The sequence below is a fragment of the Neodiprion virginianus genome, chromosome 5, assembly GCF_021901495.1.
Source record: "Neodiprion virginianus isolate iyNeoVirg1 chromosome 5, iyNeoVirg1.1, whole genome shotgun sequence".
Lineage (NCBI taxonomy): Eukaryota > Metazoa > Arthropoda > Insecta > Hymenoptera > Diprionidae > Neodiprion > Neodiprion virginianus.
Window position 1 is genome coordinate 27,099,208 of NC_060881.1, and position 9,109 is coordinate 27,108,316.

Below are 9,109 nucleotides of genomic sequence, written 5' to 3' on the forward strand. Positions count from 1 at the left end.
AAGCACGCTTAACCATTTTGTGCTATCGTCGATCCTTTTTTGTAACCGGAAGTAAAAATTTTTCTCAGTGTGCCAAACATACCCGAACTTTCAATAGAAAAAATATATATCAATGAATGAATAAATTGTGAAACGTACGTAGGTTACAGTCGAAATTTAACATTGGTGAAATATTTTTTACACCACATTTTGCAAAAGGAAGAAAGAATGGCAAGCATTGTAACCGAAGGTGACGTTGGTGGATAAATCGAAAGGCCGAATCCCCTGCATGGCAAGTTCCAAGAGGATCTCTCTCTCTCGCCTCGTTCTGAAACGGTAATCAACTTATCTCATGCTCACTTTGTAACTCGATCTTTCCGCCCGTATGAAAATTGGAAAATGGTTTAAAGTAGAGGCGAAATGCCGGGCAACGTGCATCGACAACGTCCCTCGACATCGTTCGCGTGCAAAATCGTATTTGTAATACTTATATACGTATATAGATAGATGAAGTCGGTTTATAACCGGAGACTGCGAGATGTTTGCGCAGCGTGAAATTGAATTACGGATTTCCTCGACGACGAATTCGATATTCTCTCTAACCCCCCGATCCTTCGACCAAAGCGGTTTTCCGTAACTTGACGGTTCAAGCAAAGTGATTCGAATTTCATAAAATATTCTTTACACCGTCGCGTCGCGTTATCACGTACGTCAGTTGTGCAAAATTGTTTTCTTCAACACGATGGGAAACGAAAATTTCAATCCAACGTATCGTGGAGTAATTTTTCAATCATCCTACGACTGTACCTAGATATTATAGGTACGATTTTTCCATACTTTTTTTTTCTTTTCGTTATTCCGCAGTCTCTTTTCACCCTCAGTTTTTTGAAAACGAAGCTGAACGGCGATGGCGGAATAGGGAGAAGGGAGAGGAAAAAAAAAAAATTTAATCAACTAACTCGAGAAGCCATAAATAACTGTTCGGTGGACGGGAGTTGTACATGGTGGGTATATACAGAGTTTCTCTCTCTCTCTCTCTCTCTCTCTCCCACGTGTGCGGTCAGACAATGGATGACAAATTGCACACGAAAGGAAAACAAACCTGAACACGGTCTAGATTGAGCCGATTCACAAGCTGCGTCCTCGCGGTCTGCCGTATCATCAATATGGTACAGGGAACGCGTGTGCGCGAGGGTATATTAAGGAGGACATAATCCAGGCGAGAAGACAATGTCTCCAAGTGACAAGAAAAATGATACCTCACCGCGGTGTACGTGCATATAAGCAGAGGCACAGAGTCGCGTCGTGCAAAGCATGCGAATAATGGCCGGCGGTATGATTCGCGAAAGAATCCGCGTTCCAGAGACAGGAAGAAAAATTAATCCCAAAGAATCCCGATGAAACATCGCGGCGCGAGCAAGCTTGGAATTCGTTCTTCGCATATTCGAAGGTGCAGATTCGGAAAGAGAGCGAAAAACGGTTGACCGTTCCAGAAGTCAAGTGTTGGTGATGATTACGTGAGGACACATTTTTAGAAACTTCAGGAACTTCGGTAAACCATCGTAATGAAGCAAAACGTACCGCGTAATCATCGGTTTTTGGTAACTGAACACCATCGAGTGATTCTAAAGTTTTGAAACAGTGATTTTTGGTTCAATGGTTTCATTGGGTTGACGCTGCTAACTTGAACCTAACTAGTGTCAACATGGCACGATGTCGGTTCAGAAGTAGATCGTAGTCAGCAAAATACACGAAGTTGCGACATTCCTTATCTCACGATGATCAACCAAACCTCACTTGATACAAAAGAGAAGATAAATGTAGAGAAAAGTTGAAGAATCCATACGTATGTACGTTACGCGTACTCCGTCAAGTGATTCTAAAGTTTTGAAACGGTGATTTTTGTGTTAGTGGTTTCATTAGGTTGACTTTACTAACTTCGATTCGGAAGTCGATTGTAGTCACTCGAATACACGAAGTTGCGACATTCCTTATCTCACGATGATCAACCAAACCTCATTCGATACGAAAGAGAAGATAAATGTAGAGAAAAGTTGAAGAATCCATACCTATGTACGTTACGCGTACTCCGTCAAGTGATTCCAAAGTTTTGAAACGGTGATTTTTGTGTCAATGGTTTCATTAGGTTGACTTTACTAACTTCGATTCGGAAGTCGAATGTAGTCACTCGAATACACGAAGTTGCGACATTCCTTATCTCACGATGATCAACCAAACCTCACTTGATACAAAAGAGAAGATAAATGTAGAGAAAAGTTGAAGAATCCATACCTATGTACGTTACGCGTACTCCGTCAAGTGATTCTAAAGTTTTGAAACGGTGATTTTTGTGTCAATGGTTTCATTAGGTTGACTTTACTAACTTCGATTCGGAAGTCGATTGTAGTCACTCGAATACACGAAGTTGCGACATTCCGTAACCAAGCCTGAGTTGATGTAAAAGAGGGGATAAATGAAGAGAGAAGTTGAAGAACCCGTACATCTACACATTGTACGTAGGGAAACATTGAAAAAGAATGAGATGAATGGAAAGAGAAGAGAGAAATCGTAAATGTTTAATATCATGATTAAAGGCGGTAGACGTATACACCTTGTTATTTCAGTCTGGAGGATATTTCGCTTCTTTGGGTGTCGAGCATTGCGCGGCATCTGGAGAATCAAGCAGCGACGATGTCGGAGGGTGTTGCCGGAATTCCCTCCGCGTCTTTTCAATCCTCCTCCGTACCTCGGGCACAGAATTTTCCTTCGACTCTAAAAATTCCGCTCAAAATTAGCCGCATAAATATTTGAAGCCCGAGCTCACCCTCCTCGTCCTCCTTCTCGTTCTCCTTCCTTCCTTCCAAGGGTATGATATTGCACACCGATAGTACCAACACGCACGATCGTTCAACGCGAGTCACAATTTTGGCGTTAAAGTGTGCAAACTATGCAGCTATACACGGTCGAGAGTGAAATCCTTCGCTTGATACAAATAAACCGGGAATGGACAAAAACTGTCTGCAGCTCCGGTTCCATTGTCAATCCTACGGTACAAGTACACGTATATACGATATACCCTTTTAGGTAGTTGGGTATAATATGTCGTACACAGCGTTGCTCTAACGCCGAGGAACGAAACAGTGACTGAAACTGAAACTGCTTTTTTCCCTTGAAATTTAGAGAGCCGTTGCAGACGCGGCGGTGATCCCTTCCATCTGATGGATTTCAAACACTCCGACATCACCTTTACTTCCCCTTCTCTCTATAACTCCCTTTTCTTCATTATTCCAGCGCAGTTTTTACTCTGACGAGAGTCTGAATTCCTTTTTCCCGATTATACCTCTATACCTGTGTATACTTGGAACGTAACGTAGAATTTGCGTATACCAAATAATACACTCCCACGATTTTAGAAAATTCGCTGTTCCTTTACGGGTAAACAAACGTGACACTAAAGTTACACTGTATCGGATACGGCGATAAGAATTTTAATTTTATCCAGTGCTCTGGAGTAAAATTCAACAACAGTCGGGAAGTTGAGATATGGACACGATAGCTTGAATGTCCCGAAAGTCCACGAATCGAAGGAAAACCATGAAATCTACAGACGTGTAACACACCGAGGGGTTGATCACTGTGCAAAAATAGCATACACCGATTACTGCAATTACGAAGACTACGAATTGATTATAATTATTACAGGTATTGCAAAGAATTACATGGATTACAAAGGATTATAAACGGTTATAGAGATTGCAGGAGTCAGAAAAAATTACAAAGAACTCGCAGAGATAGCAAACGATCGGCGGATATTACAAAAATAGTAAGGATTACCGAGGATTACAAAAATTACCGTAGATTCCAAAACTGACAAGGAATATCGAGATATTGCCAAACGATTGAACAGATCACAAGGATCACAAAGATTACACGTTGGAACAAAATATTACAGAAATTACAAGGGATTACAGTAACACACGCGTGAACCGATTACAACAGCGATCAACCCCTCGTAATATACTTAACTCTCCAAATTGTACTCCCGAAACTATTTTACGACATTCGATCATTATTCATTGTGATATTTTCGAACGTACGTGCGAGTAAGAAATAAAAATTTATTCCTCGGCAATCGCCGCGGGTGAACGATCGCTGCGTAGCAAAAAAAAAAAAAAAAATGGGTGCGTGTACTTATGTACGCGCGTGAGAAGTTATACACCTTTGGCATCATTAAAAAATACACAACATGTCAAAATCTTCTGTCACACAATGATAAAGAAAAGAAGTATGTAATAAAAAACAATAAAACAAATAACGGATGTCTTACATTATATTTAAATAATCTATTAAATTTTTGTCACGAACTTTTTATTAAATGTTCTATTAAATTTATTTCTTTATTTTGTAAATATTAAAAAACCAATAATAAATATTCAACATTGATAATTTAACAATATTTAGTATTAATTATATTAAATAATGATATTTTAATTTATATCAATAAATAATACATACGGATAACTAACCTCAATTATATCGGAGCACTTGAAAAAGTATTTTAGCACAATTTTTTCACTAATATTCACAAATTTTTCGAGACTTAATGAATTCGGTTGAGTGGGCAACTTCATCCTGTTAATTTTGTGTTACAGTGATGCGCGCGCATCTTGAAATTTCACTCTCATCAGTTTTTCATAACGCGCCTAAAGAAGTATAACTTCAAAAAAATAGCTACGTAAGATAATATCGCATGCGAGTGTTATACGTGTGTCGTATGTCTGCGGCGTGTACATAAAGTACATGATACAATGTAGAAACGTGAAACAAGAGAAAAATAAAAAAAACGTGAAAAAGAAGAAAAAGGGGAGAGAGCGGGGGAGGCGAGGCGCGGTGTATGGAATGAGAGGAAAAAATAAGTATATTCGTAAATAAAATTTTGTTATAAGGGTGGCGGAATGGTGACACGCTCGACTGCTGACCCTCCCCGAAGTCCAGGGTCAAAACGGTGAGCCCCGAGAATATTATACCCTATCATATCCCCGAGATTTTTATGTTGTTTTCACGTAGTTACGCCACCGTCGGATTATATGTATATATTATATTACATTATATATATGTATATATATATATATATATATATATATATATACACACGTGTATATTCAATATATACGTACGTATCTATAAACTTACAGGCATGTATGTACGTGAAACGTAAAAGGCGCAGCAGCGCGCAGCGTAACGGTCGAACGAATTACGTCGCGTCGAAGAGTCGAAAGGGAAGATTTGCAGGCGTTCGACCGTTTCCTAAAATCTCGTACGACTGTTGCTTTTTTTTTTTTGTTTTTTGAAGTTATACTTCTTTAGGCGCGTTATGAAAAACTGATGAGAGTGAAATTTCAGGATGCGCGCGCATCGCTGTAACACAAAATTAACAGGATGAAGTTGCCCACTCAACCGAATTCATTAAGTCTCGAAAAAAAGCTAAATATTTATTCACATGGTTTTAGTTTTTACAGTCACAACACGTGTTTTATTTTCATACAAGTGCGAATTATATATGTGGCAATAAAATATATTCAGTAGTGATTTAAATAGAATACTTGGATTAATATTATTTACTATTTGTGAATATTAGTGAAAAAATTGTGCTAAAATACTTTTTCAAGTGCTCCGATATAATTGAGGTTAGTTATCCGTATGTATTATTTATTGATATAAATTAAAATATCATTATTTAATATAATTAATACTAAATATTATTAAATTATCAATGTTGAATATTTATTATTGGTTTTTTAATATTTACAAAATGAGGAAATAAATTTAATAGAACACTTAATAAAAAGTTCGTGACAAAAATTTAATAGATTATTTAAATATAATGTAAGACATCCGTTATTTGTTTTATTGTTTTTTATTACATACTTCTTTTCTTTATCATTATGTGTACAGAAGATTTTGACATGTTGTGTATTTTTTAATGATGCCAAAGAAGCATAACTTCTCACGCGTGTACATAAGTACACGCACCCATTTTTTTTTTTTTTTATTATACCAGATTTCACTGGGTGAATAATATTACCGCGTTTACCGCGACGCGAAAACTATTTCGTTGATGACATCGATCGCGACGAGATTTTCGAGCCGTTTTGTCTCGAGGTGATGGAGTATAAATTTGGTGAATACTCCGAACAGCGTATGATTATTAATATCTGATTGTAAATTACATACCGCGTAAAGCGAATTGGAAAATTATGATTTTTAAGAGGGATCATTTTAACCACTAGTCCAGCAATATATGTAATTTTGCTGTTTTTAAAACAGGTATCGTTGAACAAAAGGTGTTCGAATATTGTTGGAATTACGAAAAACGAGGTACGCCTAATTATTTTCCGCTATCGGCGATCCTTTTTTGGTTGTCGCAACGCAAAATCGGTTTGTGAGGTTTACTCTACTTTTTTTAGTTAAGCAAGGGTTTGACGTCAATTTATTCTTGCTATAAAACTAATTTTCATTTTCTACCTGGAACAAAATTTTCCGATTGTGGTAAAAAATGAAAATAGTCAAGGACCGAGCGGTAACCGGAAATAAAAATTTCTCTCATTGTCAGTGCACCACGATTACCGAACACACATCGACCGTGTTAAGGTTGTACATTTTTTTGCGTTCAGGGCTTCGTTCCCCCTGAATGCGTATAACGACTTATTGCCGAGTAGGTATTCAATCTCTGCCAGAGTGATATTTCCATGCTGTTTCCGCGCCTATTTAACCCCTCGAAAATGAACACCGTCATCTCCTCGGCGATAAGAGTCGTCCCATGCTGAGATAAACGGTGTGACTGATTCAAAAACCCCGAGCGCTTTCAATTCCGTCACGACTAGACTCAGCTAAACCCCGCGAGATGATCCGATTGTCGTATCATACGAGGTTATACATGGGACTTTCCATGTGAACTTAGTGATTGGTTGACCGAGACATTTTTTCATATTATCAATGATTTTTCCTATACTTGTATGCGGCTCGTGCGAACAATTTTTTTTTTTTCCAAAATTTTCGAATCACTTGTCTTTACCTAGTGAATTTTCAAAACCCATCACAAATACACTTGAATCGTTATTTTTTTTTTTTTGAACGAGAATAAAAACATTCCGTTTTCCAAATAAAATATTCTCACCTAAAATTCAGAGTGACGAACTGTTTTTTGTTTTTCCTGATTAAAAAATATCGATTTGGTTGTTTTTCAGGTGGGTTTTAAAGTTCAAGATAATAGATACGAGTGTCTGAAAAAAACTTGAATATTTTTGGTGAAGGTTTTGATAAGTCGTACCAACATAGGAAAATATCCTTGACGAAATCAAAAAATATCATGGTCAACCGTACACTGAAATCTTTCACGTAGAAAGCCCCCCCCCCCCCTCCCCCATATACAAATTGATAATCTTATAGAAACAAAAAAATCAGCACTACAACGGAATTCAAAACATAAAAAATGGATTTATTAGAAGAATATTTTAAAAATCGAATCGCTAAGAAAAAAAAAAAAAAAAAACAAACTATTTTCTCTCTGATCCTATATATTTTTTTCACCATCGAGTATCCCAGATCCGATGATAATATTCAAAAAAAAAAAAGAAAAAGAACGCAACAAAACGTAACAAAAAAAATCGTAATATAACCGGTGACACAAAAAAACTAGACAAGAGAAAAGGTTGAAAAAAATTTGGAGATGCCGGGGATCGAACCCGGGGCCTTTCACATGCAAAGCGAACGCTCTACCACTGAGCTACATCCCCAGATACATGATACCTGCACACGGTTGTACTTGACTGACGATTCGTCATCGAGTCTACTTCGTGTGATCTCACGCTGCATTGCCGACGAAAAAAATTAAACGAATCGTAAAATTCTCACGAGATTCAACGAATCGCCATGTTTCCCATCGTTTCAGTCTCGCCATCGTCGATTAGCGTTGGTAATTTGAATTCTCGTATTATCTCAGATTACGAAAAGGTTCCATGGTGTAATGGTTAGCACTCTGGACTCTGAATCCAGCGATCCGAGTTCAAATCTCGGTGGGACCTTGTTTTTTTTCATCTTTCCGTGTTTTATTCTTCTTTCTGATTTTTTTCTTTCTTTCATTATTTTCTCCACAACCGTTTATTTTACGCAAATACGAACGAACCGCGTCACGCTATTTACTCGTTTTCAAATATCGAGTATCCTTTATTTACACTCCAAACATTAAATATTGGTATTTCACACTCGCTGTAGCTTCGTATTGTCGCATCCTACATCGGAACTCGAGATCCCGGAAACGAGACGATTTGGTAACGAATTCAAATGGAGAAAAAAAAAATTCTGACAGCGGTGGGATTCGAACCCACGCCCTTTCGGACTGGTGCCTAAAACCAGCGCCTTAGACCGCTCGGCCACGCTGCCTTCGATAACAGCTGACATCTATGACGGTATAAATGAACCAGATATTCGGAAAGTACGAAACGATCAGATAAAAAATTTTATTCGCCACTTGAGTTGGCGAAAGAAACAAAGATTCAAATTTTCCAAATGAGGAAAAATCACCTTACCCGCAAAAACACGAATTTCTCCTGCGTTGAGATTAAAAATATTCAGTATTCGTGATGATCGTGAATAAAGAAGATGAAAAAATCCATACGACGCAAAGAATTATGTGCAGAAATATCCTGGATTAATTTCACTTACCGATGCTTGAGGGAACTTGGGTTACATTAGAGGCCGAAAAAACGGCCGATTTGTTGTTATTGTCATTCTATTTCATTTAGACCTCCACTTTTTTTTTATAACAAAGTACACATATTCGAGTATTCGTGAAATTTTTCTACGGCGGTGATCCCTCTGGCTAAACGGCTGGTCTGAACCAAAAAAAAAAAACCAAACGTCATTTCGAAGTTAAGATATGAAACTAGAATTTCAGTGATAAAATCTTTGATTTTCGAAAATTTTTAAAAATCCCGACCGTATGAACCAAAAAAAGCAACAAATTCTCATTTTTGTACACAGTCATTCGAGTTGAAAAAGTGGAAAGGAAAATTTGTTAAAAATCTGTCCGACTGAATTCCAAGATAAAGGAATGAAGCATATGTGGCAC

The 9,109-nt window shown here is 37.6% G+C and overlaps 3 non-coding genes across 3 annotated transcripts; 1 reads left to right on the plus strand and 2 right to left on the minus strand.

Moving 5' to 3' along the window:
• Positions 1-7,703: 7,703 nt before the first annotated feature.
• Trnaa-ugc (transfer RNA alanine (anticodon UGC)) lies at positions 7,704-7,775 on the minus strand. Its single transcript has one exon. It is a non-coding gene; the product is annotated as a tRNA-Ala (tRNA).
• A 216-nt stretch (positions 7,776-7,991) lies between these two features.
• On the plus strand, positions 7,992-8,063 carry Trnaq-cug (transfer RNA glutamine (anticodon CUG)). The gene has a single exon. It is a non-coding gene; the product is annotated as a tRNA-Gln (tRNA).
• A 278-nt stretch (positions 8,064-8,341) lies between these two features.
• On the minus strand, positions 8,342-8,421 carry Trnal-uag (transfer RNA leucine (anticodon UAG)). The gene has a single exon. It is a non-coding gene; the product is annotated as a tRNA-Leu (tRNA).
• Positions 8,422-9,109: the final 688 nt, after the last annotated feature.